The following is a 20,018-nucleotide window of genomic DNA, read 5'->3' as shown; positions in this document are numbered from 1 at the left end:
TTTTTTTGTAATTTAGTGTTTATTTTTTTGTGTAACTTAGTTTTTGTTATTTTTTGTAACTTTGTAATTTTTTAGTGTAGATTTAAATTATTTGAGTAGGGTTAGGTGTTTAAATATATAATATAGTTATTTTAATTTGTAATTTTATGTAATTTTAGTATAAAAGTTAGGTTAGATTAATTTTTATTTTAATATAGTTTAATGTAATTTTATTATAAGGGTAGGTTAATTATTAATTTAATATAGTTTAATGTAATTTTAGTATAATAGTTAGTGTAGATTAAATTAATTAGTTTAATATAGTTTAGTTTAAATCTAAAGATAAGTTTAAATTTATTATAAGATAGGGATGAGTTAATATTTAATGTAAGGTTATTAGGTTTAGGGGTTAATAGGTTTAGTAAGTGCTAGTGATGTGGGAGGCCAGGGGTTAATAACTTTATTTAGTTGTGGTGGCTCCGGGAGCGGCGAGATAGGGGTTAATAACTTTTATTTAGGTGTCGGCGGTGTCGGGGCGGCAGATTAAGGGTTAATAAGTATAATGTAGGTGGCGGCGGTGTTGGGGCGGCAGATTAGGGTTAATAAGTATAATGTAGGTGGCGTTGGTGTAGGGGGCGGCAGATTAGGGGTACATGTTAGGGTGTTAGGTGTAAACATAACTTAAATTCTCCCATAGGAATCAATGGGATATCGGGAAGCAGCGAAAATAAGCTTTCGCTGCTTTTAGACTCGCATTTATTCCTATGGAATCGGCCGCCCTGGGGCGGCGGATTTAAAAACAGGTACGCTGGGCCGGAATACAGGGAGTGCAGAATTATTAGGCAAGTTGTATTTTTGAGGATTAATTTTATTATTGAACAACAACCATGTTCTCAATGAACCCAAAAAACTCATTAATATCAAAGCTGAATAGTTTTGGAAGTAGTTTTAAGTTTCTTTTTAGTTATAGCTATTTTAGGGGGATATCTGTGTGTGCAGGTGACTATTACTGTGCATAATTATTAGGCAACTTAACAAAAAACAAATATATACCCATTTCAATTATTTATTTTTACCAGTGAAACCAATATAACATCTCAACATTCACAAATATACATTTCTGACATTCAAAAACAAAACAAAAACAAATCAGTGACCAATATAGCCACCTTTCTTTGCAAGGACACTCAAAAGCCTGCCATCCATGGATTTTGTCAGTGTTTTGATCTGTTCACCATCAACATTGCGTGCAGCAGCAACCACAGCCTCCCAGACACTGTTCAGAGAGGTGTACTGTTTTTCCTCCTTGTAAATCTCACATTTGATGAGGGACCACAGGTTCTAAATGGGGTTCAGATCAGGTGAACAAGGAGGCCATGTCATTAGATTTTCTTCTTTTATACCCTTTCTAGCCAGCCACGCTGTGGAGTACTTGGACGCGTGTGATGGAGCATTGTCCTGCATGAAAATCATGTTTTTCTTGAAGGATGCAGACTTCTTCCTGTACCACTGCTTGAAGAAGGTGTCTTCCAGAAACTGGCAGTAGGACTGGGAGTTGAGCTTGACTCCATCCTCAACCCGAAAAAGCCCCACAAGCTTATCTTTGATGATACCAGCCCAAACCAGTACTCCACCTCCACCTTGCTGGCGTCTGAGTCGGACTGGAGCTCTCTGCCCTTTACCAATCCAGCCACGGGCCCATCCATCTGGCCCATCAAGACTCACTCTCATTTCATCAGTCCATAAAACCTTAGAAAAATCAGTCTTGAGATATTTCTTGGCCCAGTCTTGACGTTTCAGCTTGTGTGTCTTGTTCAGTGGTGGTCGTCTTTCAGCCTTTCTTACCTTGGCCATGTCTCTTAGTATTGCACACCTTGTGCTTTTGGGCACTCCAGTGATGTTGCAGCTCTGAAATATGGCCAAACTGGTGGCAAGTGGCATCTTGGCAGCTGCACGCTTGACTTTTCTCAGTTCATGGGCAGTTATTTTGCGCCTTGGTTTTTCCACATGCTTCTTGCGACCCTGTTGACTATTTTGAATGAAACGCTTGATTGTTCGATGATCACTCTTCAGAAGCTTTGCAATTTTAAGAGTGCTGCATCCCTCTGCAAGATATCTCACTATTTTTTACTTTTCTGAGCCTGTCAAGTCCTTCTTTTGACCCATTTTGCCAAAGGAAAGGAAGTTGCCTAATAATTATGCACACCTGATATAGGGTGTTGATGTCATTAGACCACACCCCTTCTCATTACAGAGATGCACATCACCTAATATGCTTAATTGGTAGTAAGCTTTCGAGACTATACAGCTTGGAGTAAGACAACATGCATAAAGAGGATGATGTGGTCAAAATACTCATTTGCCTAATAATTCTGCACACAGTGTAGTGGCGAGCGTACCTGATCTGCTCACATTGTGTTTACCTCTTATATTGTCTAAGAGAAATAGCAGTAGGACAGGTGCATTGGGTTACTTTGCAGCACACAAGTGTACTCTATGGGGTCTATTTATGTAGGTGCAGATAGACATGATCCGCTACAGCAAATCATGTCCGCCGCACATCGATAAACGTCAATACCTCTTAGATTCTTTCAAAGTTCCTGTATTTGTGCATCACACTACACGGATTTCTGGAGCATACAAACAAAAGCACAACCCCTGCAAACAGAACCTGTTACGGAAGCAAGTATTAAAACCTTACCATTGGGAAATACCTGCTCTTCAAATGGAGTCAAAGTGAGTTAAAAACTTCTGCAAGACCCACATATTATACCAAGACTGTGTTGCCTAAAAACTCGACATAGAAGCTGCTTGAGCGATTACACACCTTTAAACCCTTATATCATACACGAAAAAAGGTGTCATATAAGGTATTTAAGTATTTACACAACCTAAGAGACATTGGGGCTGATTTATCAAGCTCCGCTGCCCCATAACTTGTCCGCCTGCTCTGAGGCCACGGACATAAATCAACCCGAACGAATAATACGATTGGGTTGATTGACACCCCCTGCTAGTGGCTGATTGGCTTTAATCTGCAGGGGGCGGCATTGCACCAGCAGTTCACAAGAACTGCTGGTGCAATGATAAATGCCAACAGCGTATGCTGTCGGCATTTATCGATGTGCAGCGGCCATGATAAACTACATTGTATCATGTCCGCTCGCACATTAATAAATATACCCCATTGTCTAAACCGTGGGACACGGTATACTGCTGCTAAAAATCCTTCCACTACTTAGTTCCCACGAACTCTGTCCCTAATGTTGCAATGATACATATTACAATATATGTTGCATCAGAACCAATTTGTATTACTCTTTGCTTTATTGTACTGTATCACACTGAATTGTATAGGGCTTTTTCAGTAGCGCTTCACTGATTTCATTTTACAAACTAATATATAGGTATTAGTTTTAGATTATATTTTATGAATTATCTCAGATACTATATCAATTTGATGCCGGCATCACCTTTTAAGATTAATCAGTTAAACCCTTTTACTCTTTATTCTGAACAATTGTCCCAATAAATATTAAGATTGTTTTATCTATTTTATGCCTTAATATTGTTTTATTATTTTCATTACATTTCACAAGATTACATTACTAGTGGTTTCAACACACACTAAACTATTTGCATAGGAGATCTCTTTTATCTATAATTGTTTTTTGGATTATCAGCATTAGAGGACTGTTAACCATATAGAGATTAGCTAACGAGAGAGAGATCCTTCTAGTGTTGTATCTCAAATTATTTCTCTTTTTCTATAAGGTACAATATATAATATCTACCTAATGGGATGGCGGAGGAGGGAGAATAATTCACATGAAATGGATGTCATGTGGATTGACATTGCAGATATTGTTAACTTGACTGCGCAGAATGAGAAATCTGTTCTGCATTGTCCGAAAATAATTCCTGACATCAAAAGGAAGGTTTTAAGGAAGAAAAATGAATTAAAGGGACAGTCAACACCAGAATTTTTGTTGTTTAAAAAGATAGATAATCCCTTTATTACCCATTCCCCAGTTTTGCATAACCAACACAGTTATATTAATACACTTTTTACTTCTGTGACTAACTTGTATCTAAGCATCTTCTGACCGCCCCTAATCACATTACTTTTAGTTATTATCTATTGACTTGCATTTTAGCCAATTAGTGCAGTGTCTGCCACTAGCCACGGGCGTGATCACAATGCTATCTATATGGCTCACATGAGCTTGCTCTCCCCTGCTGTGAAAAGTAAATAAAATAGAGGCGGCCTTCAATGGCTTAGAAATTATCATATGTGCCTTCCTAGGTTTAGCTTTCAACTAGAATACCAAGAGAACAAAGCAAAATTGTTGATAAAAGTAAATTGGAAAGTTGTTTAAAATTACATGCCCTATTTGAAAAATGAAAGGTTTTTTTGGACTTGACTGTCCCTTTAAGCAAATTTAAAAAACTAAAAGCTAAGAACATTATTGGAAAATTTCGACAACCAAAATGTAAACTGTATGAAAAAGATTTTCTGAACATTTTGAAGTTGAAAAATCCAGTTTCCGACATTACGCAACATATTAATAATTGTTCGGAGGACCAATCATATCCCTTTCATGTGGGTTCTCTGTCCCCCTACCATCCCTCAAATATTGAAAAAAATATACACAGCAAAGATGAGCGTTCAACAGGTAAGAACCTTTTTTTAAATGTCCATTGTCAAATAATGTACACATAGTTTTGCTACAAAATATTTACTAGAGAAAAGTAGAGAAAAAAACATGATGGTACTACAGGTGTTGTTTCCTATATCATAAGTATTCTTTAATAGATTATGTAATATAATCTTCAGTGATATATTGTGAAGGAAGAGGTGCTGTTCATCAAAGGAGAAAATGTTTCAAAAAGTTCCAAGGGTGACAATAGGAGAGTATATACATGAATATCACTCTACAACACTAAATATGTATTATAAGAGTGGATGAAAGTAATCATTTCCCGAAAGAAGGGGTTTAAACTTAACTTTTAATAAAAAATAATAAAAAAAACATAGATAAAAACACAGAGTGGTAATATCAGTGCAACATGGGTAAGAGTATAACTATATCCCCTGGTAATAGAGTTCCCCTAATAAGTAAACATCAAGGTTAAATAAATGCTGCAATATAACTGATGATGCAAGGAAACAATAGCAGCACCTAAGTATTAGGGTGTCAGGGTTATAGTACACTATCTAAATTTAAAGGCACAAATCCGAGATCCTATTCACCAACAGTGAAGAGCGCAAATGCTGTGAAAATAAAGAGAGCCCCAAATAATGTAATATCGTTGTTACACAGTTTATTGACACAGATATAAGGTACTCACACAATTGAACAGAACAAAGATGCACATAAAGGTTTCTTTAAAATGACCTTGTGTGATGAACAGAATCTTCCGAAAGGCACAAATCCGAGATCCTATTCACCAACAGTGAAGAGCGCAAATGCTGTGAAAATAAAGAGAGCCCCAAATAATGTAATATCGTTGTTACACAGTTTATTGACACAGATATAAGGTACTCACACAATTGAACAGAACAAAGATGCACATAAAGGTTTCTTTAAAATGACCTTGTGTGATGAACAGAATCCTCCGATTAACACTCAGTCAATGTACTCGGTCGGCGTGTGACGTCACCACCCAACAACAGCTGTTATTTTCAGAGGTCTGTACACACGGGCTCAAGGAACACTGCCTCAATGCGTTTCTCGCCCCCTACTAGCCGCTTTCTCAAGAGGATAAGTGGTGTGTTGTGATTCCACATATTTATACCTTAATGAATAGCTATTGTAGCACATATTGAATCATCACATACACCTTATTATAATAAAACAAAATAAATACATTATGGATATTTAAAATCATTATTACCCTAAATAAAAATAAAAACTTATCTGAGTCCCATCAAGCGTTGGTAATCCAAACCTCAGCTGTGTTTACTTAGATTATAGGCAACACAATTCGTCAGCCAACACCGTATACATAAAGGGATAAGTAAAGTAAATATTATTATGAACACCTAGTATTCCACATATGCTGAATTAAAAAAAGAGAAAGACTCAACGTCCCTACTCCCCCTGATATGTTTCGCCTGTAGGTTTTCTTATTTTGACTGATGTGTGTATATATATTAATAAAAAATATTTTGTCATACTTTAAGCACTTTCGGAAAAAAAAAAAGAATCATGCTTTCTTTAGAGGGACTCTGGGGGGAAACAAAATATGACCTGTCATTGTGCTAGCTGTACACATGAGTTACTGGGTTGTGCAGGGCTAAATTTACATTCTGTCATTATACTAATTTCACAAAAAAACATTGACCTTTTAGTTGTCCAAAAAGATGTTTTCCAAAGTTTATCCACATCTGCTTGATAGTTCTCGTTCATATATATGATTCATTGCAGATTATCTCAGTGATTATATTTCCACTTCAGGCTGACCCTAATTGAAAAGTACGACCTGTACATGTAAATATTAATGTATGACTAAATCTTCCAATCCAAAGAACCAAGTCCCTAAAATATTGGTCTCAATTACTATGTCCAAATATCTGCCTCTGTCATGTCACTAACACAGTAGCATGCATGTGAAACACATAAATAGAGTATTGTTATCCTCTGAAGGTCTTTGGTTCCATGAAGATGAAGTCAACACTCTTTAGGTTTGCCAATGTCAGTGTCCTATGTTTGTTGTTTCTGTGTGAAGATGCCACCACTCTTGCTGCTGACCCTGCCACCGGCTTTCTGGGCTGTCAGTGATTGAGTGCACTTTTAGCATTCTGTGTCATGCACGGACTTTGTTAGTGTGCAGGGACTTCAATCCCTGCACAGCTATACTGCTTTGGATGTGGCAAGGAACATTGCATGGCAGTTTGCTTATTGATGTAGAGAACATTAGAGACATTTAAAAAAAATAAAAATAAACTTTAGTTGACACATATTTAGTATACACATATATCTGATCACATTTTAAGGGACCTCCAATCCTGTACTGTCCATTGTAAATTGATGTATGCATGCTGTGTTTTAGTACTGAACAATGACCCATCCATGATGCCCCTTTGTGGCCTCAAACTGTGGCCACACAAACGAGTGCCTGAGGATATGGTAGTTGTGAGTGGAACCAAAATACTCTGCAAAAATGTTCATAATGTGGATGTTGCCATTGCATACAAAGTGGACATTGAAAAAATAAAAGTGTTGGCGGATGCGATATGCTATTTGTTGGTTCCACGGTGGCCGCAGAGCATAATGGGTGCAGTGCATTTTCCTCCACACACTAGATATGCCCCCATATTCTATTACCAACCAACAGAGAAAGTGTGGGGAGATTTCACAAATAGCAATATAGTCCCAGCTCCAAACTATGAATATATGTATATAGAATTGTAAATACTGGATAGAGGGGTGACACTCACAAATACAGAACTAATAAGGTGAACAAGTCCATCAGGTACAGCTCCCACCAAGGCTGGATGTTAAGTGAGGACTTGCTTGTAATAATACCTCACACACACATGTATAAGCAACAAAAAGTAGGTGTCTCACCACCAGTTAGAGAGTCCGTGTAACTTATATATAGCCCCGGATGGTCTATTCCACTTCCATACACCTTCCCGCAGAACCAGGCTGCGTTAAAGTGCTGTGCTCCGTCGGCTCCCAATCCCGGTCAGGAGGCATGTTGCATGCACGCTGACATCAATTACGTCACCGACCGGTCTCTCCTGTTGCTGAATACAGAAAGCCTATCCACATGGCAAGGGGCGTGTCACATACACGCTGTCAAACCAATCGACACGTACCACTACCAGGGTATATTCCAGGAAGGGAGATTAATAGACTGAGAGTACAAATAGTATGATAATAGTACAATCAACTATGTGAAGTACTCTATGATGTTAGCGGCATATGAAGTTGCTGTAAAAAGTCCAAATAAAGCTTGTAGGCAATATAGTGATAGGAGAGTGCAAACAACCCCTCGGTCCAGGAGCTATTCCAACCAAGTGAGTGGGGGCAATGCAGGGTGCCATTCCGCTTACAACAGGCTAAATATACCTTACCAAGAAAAAGAGCAAGAAGCGGATGGCTGGATAAGTGCTAAAAAATGTCCTTTATTTCAAAAATATGTTTAAAAACCGATGGTCAATCAGTAAAAAAAATCAGAGCGCACACACAAGCACCTAGGGATAGGCCAGCTTACGCGTTTCAGCTATAAGCCGTAATCATACCAACCAATATCAAACCCATATTCTATTAGTCTCTCTTAAGATGAAGCCAAGGGGCCTATTTATCATATGTCTGTCGGACCTGGTCCGACAGTGCGGATCAGGTCCGACAGACATCGCTGAATGCGGAGAGTATATAAAAGGCCCTGTATGTAGTGTAGGCAATTGTGCTTGTTTATTAGGTCTTTAAGTAATTTTGACGGTTATACTATTTATTATATGAAGTTTTTAGCTGATATATTCAGCTGTGTTGTTTGAGGAATTTTTAGTGTTGAAAGCTAATCTAAGTTATTGTACCTAGTACATAGAAATACCTAGTGCAATTCCCTAAAAAAGTCAAGAAACATGAGTAGTAATCTTAATATATTGATTTAGCATGGGAAAAAACATGTACGTTTATCTAGCAGAAATCGTGTAGTAGGTATACTATAAAAAACTCTTTGTTTGTTTTGGGAAGTAGATAAAAAAAAAATTAGTAAATTCAATTCAATCAGTAAAAATCAATAAAAATATGTAAAGTGAAACGATGGAGATAGACTAAAAATATGTAAAAATATGTAAGCCATAAAAATGCAATGTTAATATTAGGCAGAAATCTGGTTAAGCATAAAAATTCTCTTTCTACTGGTCGGCCGACAATTTAAAAATATGAAGGATGTTTTTTTTTTTTTTTTTTTTTTTAAAAGTTCATGCCTAGGATTAAAAAACCACCGGTGGATTTAATCTTAAAAAGTTCAAAAATGCCTTTTTGTATTATGCGTGAATCTTATTTGCAACCTATTCGGTAACAGAGTACTCCTTGTTTTATAATAATGTTATATTATGTTGCAAAGGAATGTTTCAAAGTCTGTTTGTATGTCCTTCTTTCGATGTGGATTAAATGTTGCCAGAGCTCTACGGACTAAAGAGGTTATGCAGTAAGGAGCGGTTTTTTGTACTTACTGTACTCTTAGCCGATTCTGGAGCCTGGTAGGGGTGTTGCCGCTCAGGGTGGTCTTCTTTATCTGGTCCTTGATCCTCTGACGAAAAGGGTGGAAAAGGTGTGTCCACCTCTGGAGTTGCGGTCCTCAGTTCAGGAGGCAGTTTGTGGAGGGCGTAAAAACCCAAATGTGTTTTTTTGCTTGGTCTTTTCTCGCTTAAAGTTGGAAGCGGATGCGAGATGAGGAGTTTAAAATCCAAGGTAGCTTATAGTGGATGGGTGGTGGTTCTTTTTGTCACAGTAGGTATATTTGTGACTCAGGAGTGTATCAGAAGGGGTTGTCACAGTAGTTCGCTACGCGTTTCGGCCGTTACATTGGCCTTTTTCAAGCTGTACTACTGTGGGAGAGTTTGGCGGTCTTTTTATTTGTTCAAAATTGATTGGAATAATCAGATCAATTATTCAATTTGCCTTAAATCCTTGCACCGTTTTTTTGTGCATATATGTTCATCTTGTATACCCTTTGCAGGCATTTTTTTATCACAGTTGGTATACATCGGTGTTCATAATAAATCATAGTTCCAAAAAAACATAAAGTGTATTTGAAAAATATTACACAGTGTGTAAAAAACTTCCTAAGGTACATTACATACATGAGAAACGATTTGAATAGAGATAAAAACTAGATAGCAATGAAAAGCGGGATTATCTTTGATTTTCTAAGATCGTTTTTTGAAAAAGTTTAGAGATAAATTTACTTAATTTCTTTTCTTATTTATGGGATATACATGTCTTTGTGGTTGAGTTTGGAAAACTACCTAAGATAAATTGCATACATAAGAATCGAAAAAAATAGTTATGATAGTAATAATAGTAATAAAAAAGTTATGATTATGTTTGTTCTTCTAAAATCGTTTGTTGAAAAAGTTGAGAGATTTTTGGTTATAATAATACATCTGCTTAGTTTCTTATTTGTGGGATCTATATCTTTATGGTTGAATTTGAAAAAATGGTTATTTACCGTTAATTTGTTTTAGAGATTTATTTTGTAGACAGTAGAGTTTTTCTGATTGCATATGATATTTTTAAAAATGATCTTCAAAAATAATGGTCTGTTGTTGTTTTTAGAGTACAATTTTAGTTTATGAATATATATAACGAGGTAAATATTTGGAATGTTTTTAAACCAGTCAAAAAGCACATCTAAATATCTATGTCCTCCTATGTAAATATGCCGGCTGGTAGATATATAAATATTTTATGAAAGTTTGGGATTTTTGATGAAGATTTTCTTATTTATTTTTATATAGCAATTAATATTAAATACATTTATGATAGTATCTGGTTTAATGAAGTATTTTGTTATGAAGTTATATGGGTTATTTTTGTGTGTCATTTCATTCTTTTAAGAAACTATTTAAATTAAAGTCTATGTTCAGGCCCTTTGGTTGTAGAGTTTGTAGTTTAAAAATCAATTTAGCTTCTGCTTGTAGTAACGCTCTGGAGTGATTCCCTCCTCTAACGTTTTTACTTATTTTTTCTATAGCTGTAAAGTTAAAGTATTTTAAATTGCTATTGTTACATAATCTGAAATGTTTTGGGACAGGGAGTTCTAAGTTTCTTTTTTCTTCTGAGTTTTCTATGGACATAATATGCTCTCTTATCCTTTCTCGTATAGTTCTTTCGGTTTCCCCTGTATATTGTAAATTGCACTTTTTACACTCTATAAGGTAAATTATATTTTTATCCATACATCTTATAGTGTTTTTAATTATGTATAAATCATTATACACGTGCATACAACATACAGATGGAATAGATGCAGTAAAACACTTTTTAACCAATGGAGGAGAAATGCCAAGAAACCAAATTGAATTCATTTTAGATGGAATCAACTTCATTTTAACACACAACTATTTTCTATATGAGGGTATCTTCTATGAACAGGTTTGCGGAACTGCAATGGGTACTAAATTTGCACCCAGTTACGCAAACCTGTTCATGGGCCTATGGGAAATCAATTTTTTAGACCAAAGTGAGTATAAGAACAACATTATAGTATATAAAAGATATATAGACGACCTTTTCTTCATATGGGAAGGTAACGAAGAAGACCTGACAAATTACATACAATCCATGAACAATAATAACAAAAACCTAACTTTTACATACACTTTCAGCAAAGATAAAATCAGTTACTTAGATCTAGAAATCGCACCCAATGGTGATAAACTCAATACCAAGACATTTCTAAAGGAAGTAGACGCGAACAATTACATTCACTGGGAAAGCTGCCACTTAGACAGGTGGAAACAGAATATCCCGAAAGGACAATTCTTAAGACTTAAAAGAAATTGCAATGACCCAGAAGTCTTCGAAAAACAAAGCGAAATTTTTAAACAAAAGTTCATAGATAGAGGATATAACATATCCAAAATAGAAAAAGATATAGAAGAAGTAAGAAATATAGACAGAAATAATATTCTAAACCACAACACTAAGAAAAATAGACCTTCAAACACAACTAGTGATAGAATAAATATACCATTTATTACACAATATGGAGAAGACAAGCACTCCATTGAAAAGATTATCAGAAAACACTGGAATATCCTCAGCTATGACCCTGATTTAGGGCCACTATTACCTAAGAAACCTAAATTTATCTACCGAAGAGCGAATACCATAAAAAACAGACTAGCCCCTTCCTTGAAGAACACTAGGAACAAAAACATTGAGAAAGGAGTATTAGGAACAGAACTTAGGGGCTTCTACCCCTGTCATATATGCAAAGCCTGCAGACATTCAAAAAAGACGAACACGTTCACATCTAACAATACCAAACAAACATACAAAATTAAAAACACTATAAGATGTATGGATAAAAATATAATTTACCTTATAGAGTGTAAAAAGTGCAATTTACAATATACAGGGGAAACCGAAAGAACTATACGAGAAAGGATAAGAGAGCATATTCTGTCCATAGAAAACTCAGAAGAAAAAAGAAACTTAGAACTCCCTGTCCCAAAACATTTCAGATTATGTAACAATAGCAATTTAAAATACTTTAACTTTACAGCTATAGAAAAAATAAGTAAAAACGTTAGATCCCAAACTTTCACAAAATATTTATATATCTACCAGCCGGCATATTTACATAGGAGGACATAGATATTTAGATGTGCTTTTTGACTGGTTTAAAAACATTCCAAATATTTACGTCGTTATATATATTCATAAACTAAAATTGTACTCTAAAAACAACAACAGACCATTATTTTTGAAGATCATTTTTAAAAATATCATACGCAATCAGAAAAACTCTACTGTCTACAAAATAAATCTCTAAAACAAATTAACGGTAAATAACCATTTTTTCAAATTCAACCATAAAGATATAGATCCCACAAATAAGAAACTAAGCAGATGTATTATTATAACCAAAAATCTCTCAACTTTTTCAACAAACGATTTTAGAAGAACAAACATAATCATAACTTTTTTATTACTATTATTACTATCATAACTATTTTTTTCGATTCTTATGTATGCAATTTATCTTAGGTAGTTTTCCAAACTCAACCACAAAGACATGTATATCCCATAAATAAGAAAATAAATTAAGTAAATTTATCTCTAAACTTTTTCAAAAAACGATCTTAGAAAAACAAAGATAATCCCGCTTTTCATTGCTATCTAGTTTTTATCTCTATTCAAATCGTTTCTCATGTATGTAATGTACCTTAGGAAGTTTTTTACACACTGTGTAATATTTTTCAAATACACTTTATGTTTTTTTGGAACTATGATTTATTATGAACACCGATGTATACCAACTGTGATAAAAAAAATGCCTGCAAAGGGTATACAAGATGAACATATATGCACAAAAAAACGGTGCAAGGATTCAAGGCAAATTGAATAATTGATCTGATTATTCCAATCAAAGTGCAATTTTGAACAAATAAAAAGACCGCCAAACTCTCCCACAGTAGTACAGCTTGAAAAAGGCCAATGTAACGGCCGAAACGCGTAGCGAACTACTGTGACAACCCCTTCTGATACACTCCTGAGTCACAAATATACCTACTGTGACAAAAAGAACCACCACCCATCCACTATAAGCTACCTTGGATTTTAAACTCCTCATCTCGCATCCGCTTCCAACTTTAAGCGAGAAAAGACCAATCAAAAAAACACATTTGGGTTTTTACGCCCTCCACAAACTGCCTCCTGAACTGAGGACCGCAACTCCAGAGGTGGACACACCTTTTCCACCCTTTTCGTCAGAGGATCAAGGACCAGATAAAGAAGACCACCCTGAGCGGCAACACCCCTACCAGGCTCCAGAATCGGCTAAGAGTACAGTAAGTACAAAAAAACGCTCCTTACTGCATAACCTCTTTAGTCCGTAGAGCTCTGGCAACATTTAATCCACATCGAAAGAAGGACATACAAACAGACTTTGAAACATTCCTTTGCAACATAATATAACATTATTATAAAACAAGGAGCACTCTGTTACCGAATAGGTTGCAAATAAGATTCACGCATAATACAAAAAGGCATTTTTGAACTTTTTAAGATTAAATCCACCGGTGGTTTTTTAATCCTAGGCATGAACTTTTACAAAACATCCTTCATATTTTTAAATTGTCGGCCGACCAGTAGAAAGAGAATTTTTATGCTTAACCAGATTTCTGCCTAATATTAACATTGCATTTTTATGGCTTACATATTTTTACATATTTTTAGTCTATCTCCATCGTTTCACTTTACATATTTTTATTGATTTTTACTGATTGAATTGAATTTACTATTTTTTTTTTTATCTACTTCCCAAAACAAACAAAGAGTTTTTTTATAGTATACCTACTACACGATTTCTGCTAGATAAACGTACACGTTTTTTCCCATGCTAAATCAATATATTAAGATTACTACTCGTGTTTCTTGACTTTTTTAGGGAATTGCACTAGGTATTTCTATGTACTAGGTACAATAACTTAGATTAGCTTTCAACACTAAAAATTCCTCAAACAACACAGCTGAATATATCAGCTAAAAACTTCATATAATAAATAGTATAACCGTCAAAATTACTTAAAGACCTAATAAACAAGCACAATTGCCTACACTACATACAGGGCCTTTTATATACTCAATATTTAAGGTATAGACATATATATGTTTTTATTGTATATTTATCTTTGTTTATCCTTGAGCTAATAAAATATCATTTTTCTAGCACTTGGCAATTTCTTAATATATCCGATATAATTCTGAAATAGACTGTATTATTTCTGTTTATTTAAAATATAAGGGTATAAGCATTAAGTTGCGCCACACACTCCTTAAACCTACATCCCTCCTGCACACCACAAGTAGATATTTTTTGGGGAAAATATCTTAGGAGTTAAGGCATACCCAAAACAAGGCAGCGCAAAAAAGTTTTAAAATTCTCCTACCAGGACAGATTTATGGAGCAGCGGTTTCTCGCCAGTAACACGGGCCTTCAAGCTCCATACGGAGCTTGATAAATGGGCCCCCTTGGGTCCACTGTGTGAGGGAATCCTATGACAGGGAATAACTTGATAAGGATGGCATTCCTTAACTTCCCGATTACGACAGTGAAAGTGCCTTGAGTCATCCTTTATGACATGGTTTAAATGAATAATGTGCTGTGTATAGATGTTCTAGACATCATAAACCTCAGCATCAGCGAGTGCACACACTCTGCACATATAGGCAAGATGGCTGTCATTTATGATTGTGTTGAGACAGAGTTGTCCACAAGCAAGAGAACAAGCAAACTCAGGATCCATATTTACATAGCCAAATAGTGAAGCAAATTAGTCAATCAAAAGAGCAGTGCTACAAAAACAGTGATCAAAAAGGGCAAGAATGGCCTGATAGGCCAAGTTGGTCATCTGGGACATATTGGCTGTGATGTTTGTTTAATTTCTAGTACACTAGCCTAGGTGAGCACCTTTATAACCTTTTTTTGACTATATGCAGATGAAACATATTGAAAACATAGAACCAAATAAGTAAACCAGAGGTTGGAGCTATGGTTAAAAAATCTTAAAATTTTCTCAATAGCTCGGTCGCACACATATTACCCAGCATCTTGTAATATAATTGCAGAATAGCATTTTTCAAGGCCATTTGAAAACATAGGACATGTAATTTTTTTGTAAAAGCTTGCAAAGCTTAGTTTGGGATGATCTAACTGCAGTTGAACTCATAATGGGGGGGTCTCAAAACCCCTCCGCGAGCTTGTGAACATGTGCGTAAACCTTGCGTAGTCAATAGCACATCACTTGTAATCTAGCCCTTAATGTGTTACCACACGCTCCAGAAGTGGTTGTATAGGGAAACCACCAGCAAAAGGAGGAGGAGATTGTGTATGCAGGCTCTTAGTGTAATTAAACATGCTCCAACAATTTATTTCAAAGTGAGCATAAGACATTACAGCAGTACTTACTTATCGGCACCAGCACCAGATGCTCCCACAATTGATGCGGCTCAATATTTGGAACAAGCCGTAGGTGTTTACCACATTAAATGGTTAGTGCATTTCCTTGCTGTGTATTCTCCATAATGTAAATTCTCATACTGTCAATTTTCAAACGCTCCATGCTCAGACGTGAATGGAGTCTTCGCCAATATCCACTCCTCTGTTTAGATGAGAGGCTCAGATCACGAAGCAACATCTTTTGTCACCGGTAGACCAAGTTGGGGGCGTTAGTCATGACATAGTTGCCACTCAAGAATGCGTTTCGCTCTGTCCTAACGAGGCTCCAAGCCCGTCTAAACAGAGAAGTGGATATCGGAGAAGGCTATGCTCACATCTGATCATGGATCATTTGAAAATCGACATTTTGAGGATTTACATTATGGAGCATACACGACCAGGAAATGCACTAACCTTTTGATGTGGTAAACACCTACTGGCTTGCTCCAAAGATTGAGCTGCATAGCTTGTGGGAACATCTGGTGCTGGTACCGATAAGTATGTACTGCTGTATTGTATTTAACCTCACTTGGAAATAAATGGTTGAAGCTTATCTAATTACACTTAGAGGCCGTCATACACAATATCCTCTTCTCTTTGTTTGTGGTTTCCCTATGCAAGCACTTCTGGAGCATGTGGTAGCACACTAAGTGCCCAGGACTGGGACTGCAATGGGACTAGTGATCTGCAGGTGTTATATCACTGGTATAAAATGATTTTCATTTTATTATGTTTTGATACAATTTATAAGAAATGTGTTGACTTGAAACATCCAGTTTTGGTTTTCATATATAGTTTTTGTAGTGTGGCCTGAGTCACACTTTAAACTCTTAAGTATATTTTTGAGTCTCTTTTCTTTGTTCTTGGTTATATATTTAAAAATCTACTCATCGATAATGATTTGGAAAATCATTAATTTATGTCAATATGGACCATAAATAATTGATTTTTTGATTTGTATTATTTTTTTTAAAGTTAATCATTTACTCTAAGGAAAACATCTCTTTCCCAAGAGTTAGTAATCAAGGGAGTCACAGTTTGCTTATCACTGCTTTTTTACAATATGTACTAATGCATTTATTTATATTCTTATATAATTGTGTTTAAAAAGATCATATTCTTGATTATGTTTTACTCTATATTCTATTAAATTTTTGCTTTACATTCATATGAAATTCGTCAACTAAATATTTCTAGCTTCCACTCTTTTTGACTTTTTATATTTCTCTATTTTAAATATAATTTCTTTCCCCCAATTTAAACATGGTTTATTTTTTTACTTGGAAAGAAAAAATCAAAAGTCAGTTGATATAAAATACTTCTTACAAAACACAATAAATATCTTAAAATCTGCTATGTTCTTCCCCATTATTTGGGTATCTTTAATTTCTTCAGACATTAAAGGGTTTTCATTATTGCAAATCTTTTCTGAGCTGCACTGATTGCAGCATTGTAGCAATACAGAATATTTTCTGTAGCAGACTTGCTCCAGAAATGATCAAATTACTCAGTCTTATGATGTTATATGTACTTTTAATAGAAACCATAACCAGGAGGAACAAAATGACCCTTTTAAACATAAGCCAAATATTCATGCAGTCTTTTGTCTATCTTAGACAGGTTTGTAGTCTAGTTTAGACTCTAGTTTCTTAGAATCTGCAACTTTGCGGACAGCTTTCATAAATTCTTCTTGGACCACAAAATCATGATCAGCCGGATTGCAAACATTCCAACTTCTCTACAGACATTTCTCAGCTCTGCTCCATTAAATCCATCAGAAAGTTTCACAATGGCTTCATAGTCTATTTCACCATGTTTGGTTATTAGACCAGCTTGGATGCTCAAAATATCTAACCTTGCTTGCCCATTTGGCAGCTCAATATGGATTTTTCTATCAAGCCTCCCAGGAAGTATTAAGGCAGGATCTAATATGTCTGGACGATTAGTGGCCATGATCATTTTTACTCTGTGTAAGGTATCAAATCTACTGCTTAATGTATAAGTATAATATAGGGTACCTACCTATACCAGCTCCACTTATTGTACATATGGTCTATCTATCTTTTGATGTTTATTAATTCTGCTGGTCCCTGACCGCTATTTTAGGTCATTTCTGTTATTCAGTACATATTAATAAGAGCTACTTTTGAATTTGACTTTGTAACTTTATTGCATAGAATCTATTACTGCTCTTGACCTAGGGGGTGGTAGGTGCCCTATTTCTTGTGAGCCGATTATTGTCGATAGTAGACTTCCTAACCCTGGGAATATATACCATTAGTAAAACCACCCACCCCAGCAGTGGATATCACAGTGTCTGTATCCCTCAACATCCAAAGTCTGTGACTAGATTTTTCTGCTATTGATCATCACACAGCTAAGACATGATTGAGAAGTACAGGATGGCATGTCACTAGGTTTTTATGTTCTAAATCATTTTTAATTTGTATAATTAATAAAAGTTAAGTTTTAACCTCTCCACTCCGGAAGTTAATTATGAATCCTCCCTCTACTGGTGATATTGTATTAATTTAATTTGAGTGTTGTTGAGTGCTATGTAAGTACACACTTTCCAGTAGCCCACTGTTTCTTTGTGTAAGGTATCAAATCCATCCATCTGATTCTTTCTGAATTTCTCTTGAATTTCTCAGCTGATGTACCTTCAGAGAAACGCTGACCACCTATAGCATCAATTTCATCCATAAATATTATGCAAGGCTGGTGGTCTCTGGCGTAATTGAACATTTCTCTTATTAGTTGGGCACTTTACCAATGTATTTGTCTACAATTGAACTAGCTACAACCTTCAAGAAATTGCAATCCAGCTGGCTAGCAACAGCTCTTCCAGTACCTGGTGGGCCATACAGCAGACATTCCTTTGGTGGTATGATTCCTACACGCTGGAATAACTCTGGATTTGTAAGTGGTAATTCAATAACCTCGCATAGCTCTCTGATTTGTTCAGAAAGTCCACCAATTTCAGAATATGACACATCTCCAGGATCTTCATGAGACATGTTGTACACAAGGGGGTTTACTTCACGTGGCAAATAACGCATTATAGTCAGAGTAGTCATATCCAATGCAACTCTTGTTCCTGGTTTTAGTTTACTTTTGTCAAGCTGTCGACGACAGCCTACAATGTATCTTGGTCCATTGATAGCTTTACAATTAATTTTCTTCTGTTAACTGTTTAAGAACTTCTCCAACAATATGGCCAACACTTTGCAACGACTTAAGATAATTTTCTGATTTTTCATACTGTTTTCTTAACTCTTTTAGTTGCTCTCTTAACTCCTTAAGCCGAACTTCTATCTCTTTGTGCTCCAGCAGCTTCTTTCTGTAGTCCTGCAGCGCCTTCTCCCTAGGGTCCACCATGATGAGCAGCCGTTGTTTATAGGGAATTACGGAAAGGGCCCTATTTTAAATATAATTTTTTACTATTTATTGGCAGATTCTTCGTTGTCATGTAATACAGTAATGCTTATAATCATATTTTCCCTTTATTTAAATAGGAAAAAATAAGACAAAGCACATGCAGTATATAAGATTTACTTGACGCCACTCATCGGATATATTTAAAGTAAATTTCTATGAAACAAATAAATTACTTTTAAGAAATGTGTTTTTGAATCCTGCAAACAAGAAAGGAAAAAAACAGTTAATAAGAATACTGAATTCTTCTGGAAATTGCTACAATAAACAACAGCTGTGTTTATGCCTATTTCCTAAATCAGGATGAAAAATGTTACTATTCTGTGTGTCAGAATAAAAACACCTCATTAATTAGTATTAAATACCAGTCAGCAAACTAACAAAATATGTTATGCTGTTTTGTTTATGTCAAGAATATCACTTCGGCGACCATTGTACAAAATTTCAGTTGGCTAATACAATTAAGCTTTGATGTATTTTTTGTCTTTAATATTGTTCTACGCACTTGTACTTGTTTATATGTTTATGTTTTAATTTGCAATATTATGAACATGAATTAGTCAATCTACCCATTTCTTATAATAGTATTATTTCAGGAAATTATTTTTTAAAGTATGCTTGCATTTACTGAAGAGTTATTATTATTATTATTATTCAGCCTGATTACGAGTTTTGCGTTATGGCTGCTTGCCAATAACTTGCAAGTTATTTTTACCAATCACCTTTCATAGCGCTGCTATTACAGGTTTGCAAAAACCCAGCTTGTGCGGGCTATATGGTTGCGTTGAGCTCCATACCGCACCCAAATGCAAGCGGTGTTTTGACGTACTCGTGCACAATTTCCCCATAGACATCAATGGGGAGAGCCGGCTAAAAAAAGCCTAACACCTGCAGTCGCGGAGCGTAAAGCTCCG

The 20,018-nt window shown here is 35.6% G+C and overlaps 1 pseudogene; it reads right to left on the bottom strand.

Moving 5' to 3' along the window:
• Positions 1-17,182: 17,182 nt before the first annotated feature.
• LOC128665050 (26S proteasome regulatory subunit 10B-like) lies at positions 17,183-19,068 on the bottom strand (annotated as a pseudogene).
• Between the last annotated feature and the right edge of the window lie 950 nt (positions 19,069-20,018).

Source organism: Bombina bombina, chromosome 6, assembly GCF_027579735.1.
Source record: "Bombina bombina isolate aBomBom1 chromosome 6, aBomBom1.pri, whole genome shotgun sequence".
Lineage (NCBI taxonomy): Eukaryota > Metazoa > Chordata > Amphibia > Anura > Bombinatoridae > Bombina > Bombina bombina.
This window is presented reverse-complemented; position numbering and strand designations above follow the sequence as displayed.